Here is a 20000-nt window from a genome sequence, read left to right as displayed (position 1 = left end):
ATTACTCAGGTCCCTTTTCTGATAAAATAATATCTCAGCTAGATACCGTCCAGTTTCAATGAGATCCTGTTAGTGAGATTGTATTAATGCGTAGGACGATTGTGTAGGTGATGAAGTTAACCCATATGTATATATATTATATGTAGGCATATATATATATATATATATATATATATATATATATATATATATATATATATATATACATATTATATATATATACATATATATATATATATATATATAGTATATATATATATATATATATATAAGTCCTACGCATTAACTCCCATCGTGAGAAAAATCATTATTAAATGGTATTTGTTACTATGTTTAGATTCACATCAGCCGTGCATTTGATGTCTAGACCAGTCCCCTACGACGCTCCTGATTGGCTATTGATAAGCCAATCACAGGGCTGGAAACTCTCAGTCGCTCTCTCTCGAGAGTTCGCATGGGTAGGATCTATGTTCCACATCTCCTGAGGGATACGTCTTTCATAAATATCCCTCAGGAGAGGTCTAACATACATCATGCCTATGTGAAGTCTCTCGAGAGACTGAGAGTTTTCTAGCCCTGTGATAGGCTTATCAACAGCCAATCAGGATCGTCGTAAGGGACTGGCCTAGACATCATATGCATGGTTGATGTGAATCTACTATACATAGACTAGACATTGTAAATTTTTAAACTAAGCTGGAAACGTGAGCTAATAGAATATTTTTGCTGAATATTTTGCTTACATTTAAATGAAGTTTATTCTACCAGAATTCTCAATTCTAATTTCTATCTCTTTACAGAAACAGATATTCCTTCACTGCTGTTCACGCCCGGAAATGCTCTGCATTCAGAGGTCAGTAAGGTCAGTAGCTTAGTTAACTAGCTCCTCTCCAGTAAATATTTCGTAAAATTATGCATTTCCTGGTCTGAAATGGGAGTAGGCACCTCAAAAGAATATAGGTGTCATTAGCGTTAATGACACGGTTAATAAAATGTCTTAATGAGAATGGTGACGGGCTCCACATAAAATTAAACAGAAAGTATATTCAGTGATTTATGTAAACGTCGCATTAATGAATGTCATGCATGATACATCGCAAGGAAACTTATTATTATAGGACGAGAGAGAACCTTTATGTGCCCTTAAAGTATCGTTTTTTTTTTTCCTCTTTGCGCATTTTTTCTTCCTTCCATTCTCTTATTCTCGTTCTTCATTTCCAGTTATTTTCATCCTCTTACTTTATTCCATCTTTCCTCCTTCTGCTTTTTTGTAATTCTTCGTCTCCTTTTTCGTAATTCAAGCACCTTTCAGTTTCCTCTCTCTCCGTTTTTGGCTTATTTTTGCAATTGTGATTATCAGAGACTCTCCTGGATACATTGTGTTTTGAGGGGGAAGTCCTTATATGTATGTGTGTGTTTGTGTGTAAGTGTTTTTGTGTACGCATGTGTGTGTGTGAGCGTATGTGGCCACATTTCCTAATGTATCTGATTGCTCTGCTTTTGACATGTGCTATTGTTTCTTTATTATCTGGATGCCGTTCCGATTGGATGAGCAGATCTCTCTCTCTCTCTCTCTCTCTCTCTCTCTGACAAGTGTATGAATATAGTCTGCGTGACGTTGCAATTACTTTACCAGAAGTTATACATTTAAACAAAAACACACATACTCAGACACATGTATCTCTCTCTCTCTCTCTCTCTCTCTCTCTCTCTCTCTCTCTCTCTCAAGCATATGAATATATCTTATGTGACGTTGTAATTCTCATAACAGAAGTAATACATTTAAGAATCACACTCAGACACATGTATCTCTCTCTCTCTCTCTCTCTCTCTCTCTCTCTCCCCAACTTCGAAGTAGGACAGGAAGCTGGAAATATTTATCTTTTAGTAAATGCCGAATTCATTTTACATTTCTCACGCTGATGCGCACATAGGTGGAATTGCTGAAAATGAATCGTGAAAAATTTGATGCCATGGAAATAGAATATTCTTGTCTATATCTCTTTCTTTTTTTTTTTTTTTTTTTTTTTGCAGGTCGCTTTCATTTATTTTTAACTTGGTGATTTATTTAACTATCTCTGTATTTCCCATTCGCTCTGGTTGCAATGCAAAATGTGAAGGAAATGATGGTGAAATCAATTTGCGTTTTAGGAAAGCTAGACAGCTTTCCTTTTCTCTCTCTCTCTCTCTCTCTCTCTCTCTCTCTCTCTCTCTCTCTACTCAGTGCTTGCGTGGATGGTAGCTTCTGTTCTCATAAAACTCCAAGTTGAGTTTTTTTTTTTTTTTATTAATCTTCCCTCAACAAGAGTCCTTCAGAAGCTTAGAAAAAAAGAAACTGTATATATATGTATATATATAGTATATATATATATATATATATAGATGTATGTATATTATATATATATATATAATATATATATATATATATAACTGAATCACGAAAGTTAGGAACGTGATAAATCCATAAATAAAGTTATATGCCACGAAGGAAAAATAAACGAAGGAGGTCTGCAAGATCTTTCGATGTTAAACGTCCTTTACTGAGCAGAGACTGACATACTAGAGAAAAGACAATACAAGAAAGATTCGTATAACTGACAGATAGGATTATAAAGAGATTAGTACCTAAGAAAAGACAATACAAGAAGATTTCGTATAACTGACAGATAGGTACAATCTCTTTATAATCCCTATCTGTCAGTTATACGAATCTTCTTGTATGGTCTTTTCTCGTATGATTGTCAGTCTCTGCTCAGTAAAGGACGTTTAATGTCGAAAGATCTTGCAGACCTCCTTCGTTTATTTTTCCTTCGTGGCATATATCTTTATTTATATATATGTGTGTGTGTGTGTGTGTGTCACTCGTGCTCCTCGATTAAGATTAAAAAAGTGGAAGTACTGAAGAGTTTAAAAAAAAATTAATAAGAGTCCCTTTTTCTATACACTGCTGTGCAACAGAAACAGTTACGTCTACCAATAGAAAGTTCGTTCCCCTCCAGGGAACAAATTATTAGTTATTTTATTATTATTATTATTATTATTTTATTATTATTATTATTATTATTATTATTATTATTGTGAAGATAACCCCTAATTATAATGAAAAAAGCCCACCCTATAAGGGGGCCAATTACTTGAAATTCAAGATTCCAAAGATTATTATTATTGTTATTTTATTTCATTTTTTTTTTTTGCTCTATCACAGTCCCTCAATTCGACTGGGTGGTATTTATAGTGTGGGGGTTCCGGGTTGCATCCTGCCTCCTTAGGATCCATCACTTTTTCTTACTATGTGTGCCGTTTCTAGGATCACTCTTCTGCATGAGTCCTGGAGCTTCTTCGGACTCTAGTTTTTTTCAGTTTTCCTTTTCAGGGATCTTGGGATCGTGCCTAGTGTTTCCTATGATTATGGTACATTTCCACTGACATATCCCATATCCTTCTTATTTCTTTTTTCAGGTCTTGATACTTATCCATTTTTTCCCTCTCTTTCTCTTCAACTCTGGGTGTCCCATGGTATTATTATTATTATTATTATTATTATTATTATTATTATTATTATTATTATTATTATTATTATTCTGAAGGTAAACCCTAATTATAATGAAACAGCCCACCCAATATGGGGGGCATTGACTTGAAAATTCAAGCTTCCAAAGATCATTATATTATTAGTTATTATATTATTATTATTATTATTTTATTATTATTATTATTATTATTATTATTATTATTAAGTTGTTCATTCGAATATGTAACAAAAGGTAAATGAAAGAAAGAATGAAGATGTCAGCTATTTAAAAAGAATGAATAATTAACAATGTATTAAGTACTTGAAAAACATGAAGTAAGTCAATTATTAAATACAAGATCTGTCTTATTTTAAAGGTTCATCGTATACTTGCTTATTGACGATTTTTAATATCACATCAAATTCTACTTTATATTTACTGTCTTTAGGAATCCAAACGCTCGAAAAGGTTTTTAAAGAATTAATGAATAAAAATTTCCTCCTAATGGCACAGTATCAAGGAAGCAGCTAAAGAGCTTTTTTTTTTTATTATATCTTTTATTTTTTTTATTTTTATTTTTCTTTCCCTCAATGAGCAAATAAAAGTTTGAAAAGGCTTTTGACGCTTTTCAACAATTAAAGCAAACTTTTGTCGACGCATTCCAGTCCTGTTTTCTCTCTCTCTCTCTCTCTCTCTCTCTCTCTCTGCTCTTAGTTTTATCTGTTAAGAGAAAAAGTTTTCAGAGATACAAGAGGTATTTTTGTGTTATTTTTATGGTCATGTTTTTTTGTGGGGTGGAGGGAGGGTTGGTGGGGGCGGGGGGCGAAGTACAGCCTTTCAAGTCCCTTCGCAGGATTGACACAATGTAAGATTTTAGCATGTATTAATATATGTATTTATGTTTATATATATAATATATATATATATTATATTACATGCATGCATGTATGTATGTATATGGATATACATATGCATATACACACTCATATATATATGTATATATAGTCTGTGTGTATGTGCATGTATATATACATATACGTACACAAATTTATATGGATATTATTATATGTATCTATAAATATGATAATTTTTTCCAGTGATTTTCAGAACAGAGAGAGAGAAGAGAGATGAGAGAGAGAGAGAGAGAGAGAGAGAGTAAGCTCTGAACTTTTTGAAAAACAAGGGCTATTATAACTCTGCACGAGAAGAAAGTCTTAATCATTTCTCGTACATTTATCTTGCCGTCGAAAGTAAACTCAGGAAACGTAAAAAAAAAAAAATGATAACTGCCACAGAAAATGAAATATAAATTACGATTACTTTTTCTTCACTCTCGATTATCCAGTCTTCGGATTAGGCCCGTTTCATCTTTTTTGAACTTTCCAGACTATATTGTTGGTGTCCGAGAAGAAATATGTGTATGCATGTATATATATATATATAGATGTGTGTGTGTATATATATATATATATCTATATATATATATATATATATATATATATATATTTATATGCAACATATATATGCAACATATATATGCGTGTATATCTATATATGTATATAGGTTTATAGGTATGTATATATATATATATATATATATATATATATATATATATATATATATATATATATATACAAAAAGTCCAAGGAAGTCCATGATACCATATTTAAGGGCCAAGTTTATTACATATGAGACTGAAATTAAAAAACGAACATTTTACAATAATTGATTATGTAAAACATCCTGACCAACTAACAACGCTTGAGTCGTTATATATTAAAAGACTGGTGCCCTCATTAAACGGTAATTTGTCCTCGTCACCTCTGTACCTGGCATAGTTGTCGTCGCTTCTCTCTGCCAACTGTAACTCATTTTCTATCTTCACCTCTGATCATGGACGGTTGGTGTTTTTAGTAGTCTCTTCTTTTTATTTACTGCTCTTTTTTAATCTTTTTTAGACTTTATTTTTTAAATTTGTGAATTCCTTTTAACTTTATATGATTTTTTATAATATGTCTTTGTATTTTATTCACAGATTGATGATGCACACAGCTGTGCGAACGTCTCATATGTAATAAACTTGGCCCTTTAAATATGGTATCATGGACTCCTTCTGGACTTTTTTATATTGATGCTGAAGCACTATATATATATATATATATATATATATATATATATATATATATATATATATATATATACATATGTATATTTGTGTGTATATATATGTATATATATATATATATATATATATTATATATATATATATATATATATATATATATATAGTATATATATATATATATATATATATATATATATATACATAGACCCCTTAAATAGAAGGACTATATCTTGCACTCTCGGGTTGCGAAACTTGGGTCCCACTATTTTATGACGTAATATGTTCACTGTATGTAAAACAATGATTTGTATGTATAAACAATTATTTGAATGTATGTAACAATGATTTATTCACTTTTAGTGCCGTATGTTAGTCATAAAATGGGGCCTATTTAAGGAGTTTATGTTTTAGTCGAAAAAGGAATGTAATCTAGCAACATATTGATAAACTAATTAACCAAAACTGTCTTAGACCATAAATTGATATAATTTATTTAATTTTGTTTTCAGGGGTTTCTACTAACAACGCACAATGCCTAAAAAGTGTAATGTCTACGGATGTCGAGGAAATTACAGGATGAACCATACACCAAAGTAGTATCATTTCCAACTGATGAGTGGAGCGAAACCGTTTTGGATCGATGCTATGCAAATGAGCGTTCCCGAGTTTGCTACAGCTGAAGCAGATCTATGCCTGTGCTCATCATTTTGACTGTGATGGATTTACAGTTAAAGGAGGGAAAAGACCAAGTCATCCACCATCCATTTTCCCTGGAGTTTTCAAAGTCATGCTTAAAGCAGGTCCCCTCAGCACCCAGAATTACAACTGCTTCAGCAGAGACCTGAGCTGAAAACGAAAGACTCCGAAATGAAGTTGTGGATAAGATCGGCGACTTTTATTCATTTTGTAATGACATCCAGGAGCATATCTCAAAGGATTATCGTATTGTTTGTGATAGTGATGATATTTACATTTCTAAAACTGATGCAAAGGGCCGTTCCGTTATCCAATTTCTCCATTTGCAACATGTGAAATCGTCATTTGGGATTTTGTATCTTAAATGCGTTGAGAAAAATGGAAAGGAAATACCTAAGACATATTTTTCGAAAGCTGGTTGTCTGCAAAAGAATAGCCTTCTCAGTAAATGGTCCCAGTTTTGATAAAATTATGTCATGCATAACAGAGTATGAGTTCAAAGATGCAGACTATCTGAAAAGTGCAGTACAGGAATTGAGCCATATGAGTGTTCTGATTCGCCTCATTTTCAGTTTCTTCACTCTCAGTTACAGTTATTACTCACTCATCCAGAAGGCCGTCGCTTTGACAGAAATCTTTATGTTCTTGGTGCCGAACTCCATAACATTTCACCAGCTGCATATAAAATGCTACGAAAGTCTGGTTCAGTTGTTTTACCTAGAGTGGAACTGTTGAAAAAACTTCTCTCCTGTAGCCTACATGATAAAAACTTGGAGCAACTTTTTCAAAACTTAAACCTCAGCAGCGTCTTGTCAACATTCTTTTGATGAAGTGAAGCTCACAGAAACACTTAGGTACTCAGGTGGTCGTGTTTGTTGGTTACGCTCAAAATGGTTCTTGTGATACCGAAGTTCTCGCAACACATGCTTTAGTAATTGAAGTTGTCTGCCATTTTGGTGGCCCTAAATATCTACTACGCATTTACCCTGTTGCAAACTTAATTCAGATCAACTCAAGGAAATTCTGGTAGAAGCTCTAGTAGCGGTTAGCGATGCTGGTGGTACTATAATTTCTTGTGTAGGTGATAATTGCAACACAAACGTTGCAGTTTATGGTAATTAGGTGGCCTGGTAAAGCTTTCATAAATGCTATAAATTCTCATGCTTTCCTTGTTTTTGACTATGTTCATTCTTTCAAAAATGTAAGAAATAACTGGATAACCGTTCAGGATAAGGAACTTTCTTTCATAAAGATGGAAAAACATATTTGCACGATGGAAGGGACATAGAAGCACTGTACGATGAAGACAGGAGAAACAGCATCCGTCTAACAAGATCACATACACAGCTGTGTACCCAAAGCCTTTGCAGAGACAAAGCGTGCCTTTTGTTTGTCAAATCTCAATGACAAAACTGTTGCTGCCCTTTCAACTCTAAAGTATAAACTTGGCATTAGCGAGGGCACCATCATTTTTGTTAAGCTGATCACTGATTGGTTCCACATGATGAATGTGAAAGATCGGTATTCCGGTATTAACTGCGTGATGATTGTCGTCAACCATGGACCAATAATTGCACTACTTTCAAGAAACTTAATGAAACTTGTGATGTTATATCCTCTTGTGCATGGTCAGGTGGTCGAGGTCGGACGCAAAAAGCTCACAAAGCAAACTGCAGAGGCATTGGTGCTGTCTACAAGACCAACATTGAGGCTGCAGAGTGGCTATTGACTCAGTACAAGTTCACCTATGTGCTACCTGGTGTGTTTGCTGATGAGGCCCTTGAAAAGTTCTTTGGCCAAGCCAGCCACGCAATAGGGGTAATTTCTACATTGACATTGTAGATATCAAGGGCAGCTGCAGCAACCAAGAACCTCCATGCACTTTTGAAATACGAGTCTACGCCGCACCAGTCTAATGATGTGCCTTGTACCTCTAACATTTTGCATTGATGATTATCACTTTGACATCACTATTGCTGACACTGAAGACCTAGTTCAATCTAATGACAGTATCAACATAAAATTATTTTTCTAGCTGGATATCTGGAACACAAATTTCGAGGTAATATTTTGAGTGTCGAAACTGAAGATACGACGACCATCATATTAATTCAGAGTTTCTCACAAAATTAAGCAGAGGTGGACTAACTGTACCTCTACTCTCAACAGTGCATTTTTGTACACTCAGCCTATAAACTTTTTGATGAGTCAACTTGCATTGCTGCCGAGCTCATCTCAGCCAACTTTATCTTGTATCGATAGTCCAATGGTTGCAATTCAAGGAGCATGCCTTACTCTGTCAAACATTTTTTTGAAAGCATTTGTGCTAGACAACAGTGATAAGAAAGACACCTTGGCTGCTTGAGAAGAAAAGAAAAACTATCTGCTAAAAACCTAAACATGTACCTAATGTTATTTATATATGGAATGTTTTTTCAATGATTTTGTTTCTAGAATACTATATTGTTTGCCTTAGACATGTTCCTGTTGTTTCTCCAGGCTTAACTGTTTATATATGGATTTTTTTTAATTCAGTGACAGGGTAACTTAAGGTGTGTTTTTCCATTGCTTTAATTGAGAGAATATACAATATTCTGTATGATTTTTGTGTTTTTATAGATTTGACCTTTAAATGACCTAGATTTGACCTTTAAATGACCTTCAGATGACATCGTAGGAGGTTAAAAGTATGACAATGAACTCTTCGCCTTCAAAACCCCTTAAGACACCATAATGAAGGTTCTATCATGTATTTGACACAAATTGTGGGTGGGACCCAAGTTCCAACTTAACGGGACCCAAGTTCCAGATACCGAGCATAGAGGATACCAGTCCTTCTATTTAAGGGGTCTATGATATATATATATATATATATATATATATATATATATATATATATATATATATATAAATATATATATGCATACACATATTTCTTCTCCGGACACCAACCCAACAATATAGTCTGGAAAGTTCAGAAGATGAAAACGGACTGGAACTTTTTCTTCTTCTTCTTCTTCTTCCTTTGGCAGCCGTCACTAAGCCCTAATCCGAAGACTGGATAATCGAGAGTGAAGAAAAAGGAATCGTAATTTTATATTTTCATTGCCTGTGTCAGTTATTATTTTCTTTCTTTATATTTTAACGTTTCCCAGAGTTACTTTCGACGGCAAGATAAATGTACGAGAAATGAGTAAGATTTGCTTCTCGTGTAGAGTTGTAATAGCCTTTGTTTTAAAAATGTTCAGTGCTTCTCTCTCTCTCTCTCTCTCTCTCTCTCTCTCTCTCTCTCTCTCTCTCTCTCTGTGTGTTCTGAAAATCACTGGAAAAATTATTCATATTTATACATAAATATATAATTATATGCAAATAAAATTGTGTACACATATGTGAATATGTGTACACAATTTTATTTTTGTACATATATTCGCATATGTGTACAATAGTGTTATACAAATCTCTCTTGCTTGAATATGCGAATTAAAACCTTCAATACAGATATTAAAGGGTACAGAAACTATATGTATTCAACTAACGATGCATATTAATAAAAGAATTAAAATTGTATAAAATAGTAATATTCTATCCAACAGCTTCAAGGTCCATTCACTTCGATTAAGCTTCAAGAGATTAAGTTGAGACACTGACTATAAAAAGAAATGATAATTCAAATCGCTGGGATAATAGCGAAGCCGCTTAAGCGTTTCCGGTAATAATCACTGGATTTCAGAAGTTAGAGCTCAACGAAAATTGGAGTTGATAATTACCGTATTTCTGTTTACGATCAGTTCGCCGATAATACGGATATTTGAGAACTCTCATTGGATGAGTATTTGATAAATAAAATAAAAAAACAAATAAATTAAGTCGTTTATTGAAGCATGAGCGACGAGGATAGTTCTGTAATTGTCTATAATCTTTATTAAATGCATACGAAGTTTTAATTCGAATATTCAGTCATGAGAGATTAGAATAATTATATTGTTTTTTTTTCATATTATATACATAGAAGTCTGGTATACTGTACAAAGGTTTTAAATCGTATATTCAAGCTTGATAGATTAAGAGTAATTCTGTAGTCTCTCTATATATAGTGTCTATACCCTTTAATATATGTATTGAAGGTTTTAATTCGTATATTCAAGCAAAAGAGATTTGAATGACACTATAATTGTCTATACTCTCTAACATGTATAGAAGTTTGGATCACGTCAATATGAATGAACCCACTATTTTTCAAGACATTATTATAACGATTTACTTTATATATATATATATATATATATATATATATATATATATATATATATATATATAGTATATATATATATATGTGTGTGCGATGTATACATATATAGTATATATATACATATATATATATATATATATATATATATAATATATATATATATATATATATATATATATCTATATTTTCTATATATATATATATATCTATATATATATATATATATATATATATATATATATATATCAGAATGGAATAATTTTGTCATTAGAAATAGTAGGTTCGCTAATCTTGACATGATCCGAAACTCTAAACTCGTATTTTCGTGCAAGAGATATTGAATAATTCTATAGCTTCTATATAGTCTAGCATCAACATTGAAGGCGCCTTCATAGAACGGAATACATAGGTTCGCTTATGTGCCTCGAGACATAGAATATTCTAAACATTTACCCTTTTCACAGCTTTTTGCAAAGCTCGTATTATTTCAACAGCTGGAGAAAAGTTCTGGAGCAAATTGCCTGGGCGAACCTTTCCACTCACTTTCTCAAACGGGAAAGACTCGAGAATTTTTCCAATAACTTTCGTTTCAGCAATGTTGTAATGTCAAACTGACTGTAAAAATTACCGGTAAAGTCTCCGAAACCTTATGAAACTGAAGAAAATATAATTCATTGAGTAGATGAGAAAGAAAGAAAGACAATTGATAAGTATGAAGACTTGAAGATAAAAATAAGAGGATATGGGATATGCAGTTTAAATTGTGCTCATAATCGTAGGAACACTAGAAGGCACGAAACCAAGATCCCTGAAAATGAACCTGGAATACTAGATGCCGAAGTAGCTCCAGGACTCATGCAGAAGATGTGCTGCTAGAAAGAGCGCACGTAGCGAGGAAAGTGATGTAATCCTATAAAGGAGGCAGGATGCATCCCGGAACTCCGCACTATAAAAGCCACCCGTCGATAGGTGACAGTGATAGACAAAAGAAAGAAATAAAATAAATAATAAATAAATAAATAGATAAATAATAAAAATAAAATAAACACACTATGAAAACCACCCAGTCGAATAAGACGACTGTGATAGACTTAAATAATAATGATATAATAATTCTCTCAATAAAGCTGCAAAACACACACACACACACAAACAGAACGAAATAAAGCTGAAACAATAACAAAGAAGATATCGTGAAAGCATCCGGGAGAACTTTCTTTCGCCTTCGGTCAAAGAATATTTGCAAACTATTTCCTGTACTTCTCTGAAACAATACCGCAGTGCCAAAGGGAAAAATACATACAAGCAATGAGAAACTTGGCGAAGAATATCCCTCGCGAATTCTGGAATGCATCTCTCAGCAAGGAGCGGGCGGTGGTCTGCCCCTTTTCTCTTTTGATATACACATGTTACAAAATTGATTAACAAATGTGACAATATTTGATGAATATGGTGAAGGTTTTAGACAAGGACGTTTGTGAATGTTTCTAACTAGCTTTATGAACGTTGCCATGGACCTTTATAAATATTTCCAGGGACCTTTATGAAACGTTCCCATGGACCTTCATAAATATTTCCAGGGACCTTTATGAAGCGTTGCCATGGACCTTTATAAATCCTTTCCAGGGACCTTTATGAACGTTGGCATGGACCTTCATAAAATATTTCCAGGGACCTTCATAAATATTTACCAAGGACCTTTATGAACGTTGCAATGGGCCTTCATAAATATTTCCAGGGCCCTTTATAAAGGTTTTCTAACTATCTTTATGAACGATCCCATGGACCTTTATAAATATTTCCATTTAACTTTATGAACGTTGCCATGGACCTTCATAAATATTTCCAGGGCCCTTTATAAAGGTTTTCTAACTATCTTTATGAACGTTCCCATGGACCTTTATAAATATTTCCAGGGACCTTTATGAACGTTGCCATGGACCTTCATAATATTTCCAAGGACCTTTATGAACGTTGCTATGGGCCTTCATAAATATTTCCAGGGCCCTTTATAAAGGATTTCTAACTATCTTTATGAACGTTGCCATGGACCTTCATAAATATTTCCAGGGCCCTTTATAAAGATTTTCTAACTATCTTTGCAACTTACCCATGGAATCTTTATAAAGTTTTTCCAGGTACCTTTATAAAGTTTTCCAGGTCTTTATAAAAGTTTTCCCAGGGAACCTTTCTTTTAAAGGTCTTCCAGGGCAGTTTTAATGAACGTTTTCCAGGATCTTTATAAAGTCTACCCAGTTTTTTTGAACCTTTATAAAGGTTTCCAGGGACCTTTATAAAGTTTTCCAGGAATCTTTATAAAGTTTTCCAGGGACCTTTATAAAGTCTTCCAGGGACCAGTAATGAACGTTTCCGCAGGGATCTTTATAGTCCTACCAGGGACCTTTATAAAGGTTTTCAGGACCCTTTAAGTTTTCCAGGGATCTTTATAAAGTTTTCCAGGGACCCTTTATAAAAGTTTTCCTTCCAGGGATTTATAAAGGTTTCCAGGGACCTTTATAAAGTTTTCCAGGGATCTTTATAAGGTTTTTAGGCCACCTTTATAAAAGCCTTCCAGGACAATTATGAACGTTTTTTCAGGGTCTTTATAAAAGGTTTTCCAAGGGACTTTCCATGAAGTTTCCAGGGATCTTTTATAAGGTCTTCCAGGGACCTTTAATAAAGGTTTCCAGGGACCCTTTATTAAACCAGGGACCAGGGATATTTATTAAAGATTTTCAGGGACCTTTATTAAATTTTAAGGCCAGGGATCTTTATAAGTTTTTTCTAGGGACCTTAATAAAGTCTTCCAGGGACAATTATGAAACGTTTTCCAGGGTCTTTATAAAGGTTTCCAGGGCCTTTCAAAAGGTTTTCCCAGACACCTTTATAAAGTTTTCGGGACCTTTAAATGGGTTTTCCAGGGACCTTTAAATGTTTTCCAGGGGATCTATGTAAAGGTTTCCATGGACCTTTACCCTCCTTTGTTTGAATTCCCGACTCTCTTTACTGTCTGTTTATATTCCTATTATTCACTCCCTTCATAAATTCTCTAGACATTAAAGCGAATATCATCTTTCAAATTGTACCGTCTTCTTTTCGGTCGTATCTTTCTCCTAAGAATGGAAAACCAAGTGGAAGTTATTCCTCTGGAATTGTTCCTTATTCCCTGATTAGAGGCTGAACTGTTTCATCTCCGTTTGAAATTCATTATCTTTTTTATTATTTTGTGTTTGTTATTCTCGTTTCGTATTTCGTGTAATTTACTCAAAGTTCAGTGTGTGTTTATATATATATATATATATATATATATATATATATAATATATATATATATATATATATTTCCAATTTGCCCTACCTCGGAATTGGTATGTTTTCAATTATGTTAAGCGAAGGGGATTTTTTTTGAGCTGATCATAAGCTCGTCCTCTCGGATTCAAACCATCGCACAGAGGAGAAATCAGGACGTCAGTGACCCCTTAACCGACTGACCTTCGTTAAGACAATATGAAAATATATTAATTCCAAGGTAGAGCAAAGTAGATATTGATGGATATTTGTAGCTATGTGCGTGTACATATATATATAATTATATATATATATATATATATATATATATATATATATATATATTCCTAGTTTATTGATCATTTCATCAACCCAGCATTTAAGTAATTATTTGATTTGTAAAAGGGCAGCCATATTCCTCCAAATATCAGCTGATTTTTAGGCGGGAAACCAAACACGCCAGCCAGAGATAGGGAGTTCCTGCGAGAAGGGGGGAAATAGACTCTTGTCAGCTTTAGGGACGTATCTCAAAGGGAAGGATGTAGGCAGACTGGTACTTCTTAGGCCATATATCTTAAGCTCTTTTTCCTGTGAACCCTCTGCTGGCTGTATGTTCGTTTCCAGGATTGCCCTGCTCGTGGGGGGTTAAGCTGACCCCCAACACCCATGAAAGACACCTGCGATTTTCCTCAGTCAGCTCCAGTCGTGACCTCGGACGGATGTCTCCAACCAGCCTTCCCCCTTAGGCCTAACGGCGTACTGCGCGCCAAGAGACCCAGACCTGATACAAAGCCGGACGCCACATTTTCTACAAAGGTCCACACTGACATGGCATCCAGGTACAAACTTGTGAAGCAGCATATTGCCAGTTCCTTCCCTCCTAATTTTCATAAAATCAAACTTCTACTCCATTGAATATCCCTTTGTTTCTCACTGCCTCATGGCCGCATGTTTCCCTTGTGTGATCGTCCCAGACCAATGAAATCTTCAGTGCATACCTCAGTGAAACATTAGAGTTCCTTTGCCCCAGTGTTAGAGAACTGAATAATCGTAACTTGTGCAAGAAGTCCTTTTCTTTATTTTGTCTAATCTGGGATCTTTTTTCCAGATCCCCTGAGTCACATGTCAAGTCTGTCCGCCCGCAAGTGTTGCATTACCGCAAGATATCGAAACCCAGCTTTTATTACGTGAATCACATTTGAGCCAGCTATCATCCACTTGAGAGATATTATAAGACCACGTGGGGACCAGTAGCATTTACTTGCCCTGGCTGTTAAGCAGCCTCTTTGTAAATAAAAATAGATGTAAAGTAATTAGCTGAGTTTCTGGCGACCTTCTCCTCTAGAGTAAATTCACTGTAAATCCTTTTTACGGTAAGTTCAAGTAATTCATTCTATTTTTCCCTCAACTATTCCTGTTTACGTATTGGAGTCTCATTCAAGGTCAGGCCCGTACGTAACAATGTCGACCTTGCCGAAGATTCGAACCTAGCTTGCTTAAAAAGCTTGTAAATCGCGTTATCCTTTGTAAAACGCAGTGTAAATGTTTTTACAAAGCGCAAATCTAAGCACACTTGCAGCGGAAGACACACACTGACTCACGGTAAGGTATACCATTCATATAATATGATTATTTTATAACATATGTTAGCTTAAGGTACGTTTAAGTATTTTTATTACGAAGTGTTTTAAATAAGTGTTAAGTGAGAAATATTATTATATGTAACAGTCAGAGCGACGAGCGAATTCTGTTATTTTGTAAATCGTATTGTCTTCGCCTGACGAGACATGAGCACGTGTTAGATAGATGCCAGAAAGTACTAGATCAAACTAGGAAGTGCTTTGCCAGGGTTTTTATTGCTGTGTTAGAAAGCCTAGCTAGTTAGGAGTGTTCTACTAGTAGTTACGGCAAAAGAAGTGTACAATTCTTTTGTCTGTGATATGTTAGGGGAATTCGTTTTAACTTAGTTTCATTCCAAGTGTTTGGTAACCGCTCAAGCTAGCCAGCTTTGTAAGCTTCGCGCATGCACTTTCCCAGCAACGTTCGGCTCACAAAGCGCAGCCATGTTTTATCCCTTTAAGCATTATCTCCATTATTAAGCAAAGTAACCTAAGTCTTGATGTTTTAACGTAAATAATATCAATCTTCATACTAGCATCGATCGTTCTGCCAGAGAAATTGACGTAATTCGCCTTGAATAAGAAATTAGAATTTCGTGTTGTAAATCGCCTCCGCGTTTACAGAAAATCAGCTGATTCGCCATCGCTGATAGCATACCGCTCTGCTAGCCCACTCACACGTTTCACCTAGCATCGCTCACTCGCTCGCTGAGCGAAGTTTCATTTCCTTTCGTACTTAAACATAACCTCTTTTACAAATATTTGCTACATCGTTAAAATCCTTACCGTCATTTCACTTGTCACAGGGACCTAGTATCCTTATGTAAAGTTAACGTAAATCTTAAAAGTAGAGTAAATTACAAGAATTGTTAACGTAAAACGCATCTTTGTGAAATTCATATTGAAACGCAAATCATTTCATATAAGCGCAAGCCGCTACCCTTAACGTAAACATCATTCACTGCGAGCGCGTTATCATTTTCATAAAACGTATTCCAAAGCAATTCTTTCATTAAACGTTAACGTAAGTAGATAATTTAATGCAAGTGCGTCATATTAAAACTAAAAGTATTAGTTCAATTACATACAAGGGGGTTCATCATATATCATTTTCACCCTCTCCGAGAGAGAGAGAGAGAGAGAGAGAGAGAGAGAGAGAGAGAGAGAGAGAGAACCTATTATTCACGAAGCCAAGAGTACTACGCTCATTACTTATACGCATGCAGAATTAACATTATTTTAGTCTCTTGTGTCTTTCATTTACACTGAGCATGATAGTATGTGCCTGTGTCCATTGCAGTTTTGCAAGCATTTATTTCATTTACCGAGTACTTCAGCAAAGGACTGAGCATTTTTCAAGTTACCATTACCTGTCGCTGCCCAGAGTGGTCTTTTCATTTTCTTTATCCCAAGACTTGCGTATACCGCAAGCACAAACCGCACAGTGTGCCACCGCTACCTTCATTACTTCCAGACAATGAAGCCTACCAGTCTAAGACTGGCCACCACCAGTGCACGTCAGGTCTTACCATTTTTGTTTTACAGTGCCACTAATTCTTGACTGTCCATCGACTGGCTGCTGAAGTACTCCCACCTTTTGACTTCCTCTCCTCCACCATTACACTCTGCCACGAACAGAGTACCATTTCATTTCAGTATACTTGAGTATACAGCATGTAGTGTCGTCCGACGGGACACACCAGTACGATACCAGTGCTCCAAACAAGGAATGCCTCCTCATAAGTGCCGTGCACCTGTACAGGCCGTACAGGTAACCCTTTACCTGCGTGTCCGTCCTTACGGAACGCCCAATTGATTAGTGTGTCCGTGTACAAGGGTCAGTGATCCTTCGGAACACTCGACAAGGGAACGCCTCCCGAAAGTGCAGCAATACCAGCACTAAGTGCTGTCAAACCTGCGTGTCCGTCCTTATGGAACGCCCAATCCATTATTGTATCCGCTATCCCGATCACCCAATCAAGGAAACGCCTCCCGAAGTGCCGCAATACCAGCACTACTAGTGCTGTCCAAGGAACGCCTCCTGAAGTGCTGTGCACCTGTATTGGACCTACAGGTCGCCCATTCCAGCATCTCCCAACTTAGGAACGCCCTTAAGTGTGACGTACGCCGCACACTCTATTTGATTTTCCGCCTCATCAGAAGGTGCCATTCCTAAAGTGCCACAGAGCACCCAGTCTGAAACTCCCATTTCATTCAGTACCCTTCCGGGCCATTATTTTCAACTCTGTCCGAGCCTCTGCTGCAGCCTAAGGGAAATGTCTTCCCCTGCTTCCCGTGATTTCTTTGCCATAGAGCTAGAGAAGCTCCAAGCCCTCATAACTCTGGGCAAGGAGACCGGTTACACTGGACCAGCACTTGACCAGTGGATGAAGGCGCAGCAGGATGCCACGTGCCTGCAAGAAGGGGAAGAAAAAGAAAACCAGAGAAAAGCCAGAGAAAGCAGAAAGGAAGGCAAGGAAGAAGAGAGAAAGCATGAGCTCGCTCTCAAGGAGAAGGAACTCGAAATCAAGCAGGAGAAGGCCCGTAAGGAGAGTATCTTAGCTTCAAGCCCCTCTGCCAGCTTCCAGCCTTGCACCCACTGTCTCTCACAGTCCGCCGTCTCTGGTCACCTCTTTACCCTTTTACCGCCTACCTCCTCCCTTTTGGAAGAGGTAAGCCCCACCAGTAACCCCGAACTTGTTTTCGAGGGTGATCCAACGGAGGATCATTCACCTCCCCACATCAAATCCCTGCTAAGGAGGACTCTTCACTGTGCCAGAGCACACTGCCAGCCTTGGTGACTTCCACAGATTCGCAACCTGTGGGGCCATCTCGGCCTTACCGTCCAGTGCCACAGAAGAGGTTCTGGAACAAGTTCTGCCGTGGACTGTGGCTGCAAGGGTCACATGTCTGCCAACTATGGAGGGTGCGCGAATTACAATATTCCTGCCATCGCAATGGCAGTTACAAATCCTTCTCACTAGGACCCCCAGCTAAGGGCCCTATAACCGTCGCACCCCTCCAAAGTCATTATCCGCCAAGCCACATCGAGCCTACGACGACTCTGGCGCTCAATCTCCCTGATACGGGAAGACCGAATCCCCCGAGGGCTAACGTCGATAGACGTCACTTAATTACCATGAAGGTATCAACCATATCAAGCTGATCCTTCCGACCATTACATTGAGGTCACCAGACCTCATTTTTCCAAAGTATGTACTCTTGCAGTTGCAAGCTACATTCCAGGAGGTTACGAACCTCCAATCCTAGGGCAAGACATGAAGTCTCCCTCTCATTTCAAAAAAGACTAAGGGTCCTAATCCCACAAGAAATAACTCCAAGCAAGGAGTCATCAGAATTCTGTGTCCTCCAGGAAGTACTCCACCAACAGTCTCCCCGTTTACCAAGGAGGGAGATTGATCATTCACAGTTCCGTTGCAAAACCTGCAACGTACTAGGACACTCCATGAATTGGCCTAGGTGCCCTAGCCGACTACCAGCAGCGGACACTGACCAGATTCCACAAGGCTCAGCCTTCCACAAGACAGGAGCCTCTGCTCCCATTCCCAAGGGCCCGCTGAGAGGTATTGCACCTTTGGTACCCATCACAGGTCCAGTCGACCTCAACTCTCTGCCAGTGCCACTTGGCAGCACTGAGCAGTGCCAAGCTCCGTCCAGCATGGACGTAGAGCCACCACAAACCTTGACCTTTACGCCTGGCCCCGAGCTAGAGCCTAACCTTATCAAGGATCCTCCTACAGGAGATCCTCCAACAGGCATGGAGCTTACCGCAGCCCATGGCCAATCTCCAGCCCATCATTCTTCTTCCCCCTTCCTTACCACTGTCACCCGAGGATGAACCTCCTGGCAGACCCAACATTCTCACCTCCTCTGGACAACCAGGAACTGCCCGACCAGGAGTCAGCCCGGAGTCTTACCCTTACGACGACTGTCGCAGCAGCCAAAGTTAGGGCCTCCCCTGCAGTAGGTTCCACCTCTACGACGGTTGCTGCAGATACCGAAGTAGGGTGTTCTCCTGCAATCCCAGGTACCACTGCCTCTGCTCCTGACGGCGTTTCTAGCCTTACCACAGAGTCGGTGCCTCCGTCTACTCCTAGGACTGGTATAGCCAGGCCTTGGAGGAATAAGAAGAAGAAGAAGGGACGTAACAAATAATCTAACAAAAGAGCCACATGCTCTCCTTGACACCTGTGCCCGAGGTACAGTGTCACATTCATTTGCAGAGTGATCCTGGCACCTACCCAGAGAAGGTAGCCAGCCTGATCTCTGCTAGTAAAACTAACCCTCTAACCCCTAGAAATTGTAATACTAACCCTCACTTAAATATAATTACCTCATTACATTTCCATTCTGGTACTCTACTAACCACTCATCATCCTCACGCATCATTACCTCATCTCATGTGTTTTAACAATTCAGTCAAGAAACCGCTGTTGTGCGTACCACACTCTGGAATGATTGCGTCCCCAATTAACTGTATTGAGTAGGTT

Source organism: Macrobrachium nipponense, chromosome 23, assembly GCF_015104395.2.
Source record: "Macrobrachium nipponense isolate FS-2020 chromosome 23, ASM1510439v2, whole genome shotgun sequence".
Lineage (NCBI taxonomy): Eukaryota > Metazoa > Arthropoda > Malacostraca > Decapoda > Palaemonidae > Macrobrachium > Macrobrachium nipponense.
This window is presented reverse-complemented; position numbering follows the sequence as displayed.